This window comes from Portunus trituberculatus, chromosome 47 (assembly GCF_017591435.1).
Source record: "Portunus trituberculatus isolate SZX2019 chromosome 47, ASM1759143v1, whole genome shotgun sequence".
Classification (NCBI taxonomy): Eukaryota; Metazoa; Arthropoda; class Malacostraca; order Decapoda; family Portunidae; genus Portunus; species Portunus trituberculatus.
In genome coordinates, this window is record NC_059301.1 from 1506262 (window position 1) to 1510412 (window position 4151).

A 4151-nucleotide genomic window follows, 5' to 3' on the forward strand; every position below is an offset into this window, starting at 1 on the left:
TCTTGTTCTTGCTGTTCTTGTTCTTGTTCTTATTGTTCATGTTCTTTTTGTTCTTGGTCTTGTTCTTGTTCTTTTTCTTGTTCATCTTCTATAGAGAGACAATGAACTCCAAAAACCAGTGCATGTCATTTTCATTAGATCACTTTTTTTCTATTATCTTCTTTAATTTTTCAATCTGCACAATAAGACTCATTCTTGTACGACACGTATTAACTATTTAACAGTTCACATCATTCATCAAACTTATGTCGCTTACGAGGTGAGTATTTCTAAACAAAATTTACACTAAAAACTTTCATTAGGGCAAAACATCTGAGTCTCCCCCCGAATATTACAGAGAGCATTGAAAGAGATACAAAAACAGAACTCTAATAAAAATGTACCAAAATCGCCACACCTGCTCTATTAACAGTACGCACGTGTTGATAAAGTTCATTAATTCTTTTTTTTTCATTGTAACGTTGCATTGCTGTGAAATTTCTGGCTTTTGGAGTGACCGTGATAACTAAATTGTCCGTTCGTTCGTCCGTCCCTCTGTCCTTGTGTATGTGTGTATGTCTGTCACCTGCCCTTTCGGTGTGTGTGTGTGTGTGTGTGTGTGTGTGTGTGTGTGTGTTTGGGCGTGTTTTTTTTTTTCTTTTATAAACGTGTATTTTTTTCTGTGTTATTCCCTTTTCCACCTCATAATTCTCTCTCTCTCTCTCTCTCTCTCTCTCTCTCTCTCTCTCTCTCTCTCTCTCTCTCTCTCGCGCGCGCGCGCGCACAGTGTTGGCTTTGCCTCCACACACATTTCCATGTTGAAGGTATTGATTTTTGTTGCCGCTTCAAGGACCTGGCATATGTTTACATTGAAAGGCATTTCCCATTCCAGTGTGTGTGTGTGTGTGTGTGTGTGTGTGTGTGTGTGTGTGTGTGTGTGTGTGTGTGTGTGTGTGTGTGTGTGTGTGTGTGTGTGTGTGTGTGTGTGGAGCTTTGAGTGTACGCAGAGAGAGAGAGAGAGAGAGAGAGAGAGAGAGATGGCTGATATGCTCCGAAAAAGGCCAGACAGGCACACAGGTTGAAAGAGAAAACACATAGACGGACAGGGCCACGTGCACCAAGGAAGAAGGGCAACGAAGAGAAAGTTTTATTCAGGAGACAAACAGAAAAAAGACGCAGAATGAAGAGAAGATTACAAAGTACTCAAATTATTCTTCACGGACGTTACAATTCCAAAAAACAAAATAAAAAAGTTTCACACTACCACCTCTGCTGCCACTACCACCACCACCACCACCACCACCACCACCACCACCACCACTACCACTACTACACCCGAGGCCTGTCAACTGCAGCCCATCACACACAGGTGGGCGGAACACGTAGCAATCACTGGTTATGATCCTTCGAGTTGTTTTGAATACGAGGGCGAAGAATGAGAAGGAAGCAGAAGAAATGGGAGGAAGAGGAGGGCAAAAAGCAAATGCAATGGAAACACGAGCCTTCAAGCCGAGAAAAACGAAAATGAGAATTGGAAAAGAAAGAAGAAAGCTGATCATTTTGGGAGAAGAAAATACAATGTTTACAAAGTGCATTGAAAATAGCGCTTGCAGTATATGAAACCAATGACTATTATAAAGTGATAGATAATATAAAGATGGACCAACGCAGGAAACCGATATAAATAAACAAAATATGGATAAACAGATTCATACAGAAATAGATATATTGATAGATAAATAAATAGATAGGTAGATAGATAGATAGGTTAGTAGGTAGGTAACTGATATACGAGTTGAAGGAGATATATATATATATATATATATATATATATATATATATAGAGAGAGAGAGAGAGAGAGAGAGAGAGAGAGAGAGAGAGAGAGAGAGAGAGAGAGAGAGAGAGAGAGAGAGAGAGAGCATTTACATTGGAATATATTAAAATGATACCTTCAGTTTCACTACAGTGGACGTTAGAGTGAATGGGAGAAAAAACGGTGCCTACTTTAACCTCTTCAGTACCATGACGTATTTCCATTTTTATTCTACTTACTACTTGGAGAATTTATACAGCTTCAGAAACTTATGCGAGGATTAAGATAGTGGAGACTCTTGCCATTGATCTTTTTAACTTCCATAAATCCTTCCTTATGTAGATAGAATCGTCTTATCATACCCAAAACTCCTGGTAAAAATACGTCCCAGGACTGAAGGGAGTAATTCCTCCATATCTTTTCACACTCCTCCTCCTCCTCCTCCTCCTCCTCCTCCTCCTCCTCCTCCTCCTCCTCCTTCTCCTCCTTCGCCTTGTCTTTGTCCTCGTCTTCCCTCATCTTTTTTTATTTCCTATTTTCTTTTCCTGTTCTAGTTTACTATTCGACTTTCTTCAAGTTCATCCTTCTTCATTTCGCGATAGTCTCTCTCTCTCTCTCTCTCTCTCTCTCTCTCTCTCTCTCTCTCTCTCTCTCTCTCTCTCTCTCTCTCTCTCTCTGATTTTTCTCCTATATTCATTTTGCTCCTCTTGTCCACCTGCATTTTTTTTATTGTTCTATTCTGTTATCTTTCTTTCTACCATTTTTTATTAATTTCTTTATTGTTTCTTTTGTTTTTTTGTTCTCCTCTCTGATCAATTTTCTGTTTGACTTTTTTCTTGTTCATTATTTCCTCTTCCTTTCGTGAAGTAAACAAACCAATATTTTAGATCAACCGCAATTTCCTTAGTGATGGCATTACACGTTGGTATACAGTTCGTTTGTACCATTGTTTATATGTTCTTGGTATATTTGTTAGAAGTAAAACAAACCAATATTTTAGATCAACCGCAATTTCCTTAGTGATGGCATTACACGTTGGTATACAGTTCGTTTGTACCATTGTTTATATGTTCTTGGTATATTTGTTACGGAAGTTCTTAAGCTGTTTTTTCTGCTTCCTGTATTTTGATTAATTACTACGTAGATGTAATTTTTGTCAAGTCGGGAATATGTTAGCATGTCCTTTGTTTTTCCCATACTCCCTTTCTGTCTGACGTCACGTCCTTCCCCTCAGTCCTCGCTCGCCGCCGCCTCAAGCGACACTCTACGCCTCCTGCCTCTCGTTTCGCTCGGTTTACACTTGTTGTGTATTGTGCTACCGTAAATACACTTTCATAATGGACTCAGGTGTCTCCATGCTACCCCTGTTTTACGACAACTACCACAGGAAGGATTTTCTCGTATAATTTTTACGAAAGATATTGTTTTTATAATTTAGTTTTCTCTGATTTAATTATTTACTATACATGTGACATTTTTGTCTTTACACAATTTAGTTTCAACGTCCCATCAATTAGTGTTCTACAAAACTGTCAAACTTTGAGATTTTTGCTTAACTATGAACTGTGGGGCTTGATTTATCTATTTGACAAGAAACATTAGAAATATCAAAATTTTCAACATAAACTAAATGTCTAAGATGTTTCTGATGATGGTTATATAGATAAATTTTGTACGTTTAAATAGATTTAGCTGATATTTCCTAATTTACTTACATGCACACACACACACACACACACACACACACACACACACACACACACACACACACACACACACACACACACACACACACACACACACACACACACACACACACACACACACACACACACACACACACACATATATATATATATATATATATATATATATATATATATATATATATATATATATATATATATATATATATATATATATATATATATATATATATATATATATATATATATATATATATATATATATATATATATATATATATATATATATATATATATATATATATATATATATATATATATATATATATATATATATATATATATATATATATATATATATATATATATATATATATATATATATATATATATATATATATATATATATATATATATATATATATATATATAGATAGATAGATAGATAGAGAGAAAGAGAGAGAGAGAGAGAGAGAGAGAGAGAGAGAGAGAGAGAGAGAGAGAGAGAGAGAGAGAGAGAGAGAGAGAGAGAGAGAGAGAGAGAGAGAGAGAGAGAGAGAGAGAGAGAGAGAGAGAGAGAAATACAAAACCCATATTACATTACTGAAAAACAACACGAAGTGATATCTAAAAATACGAACCTGTCATAAAT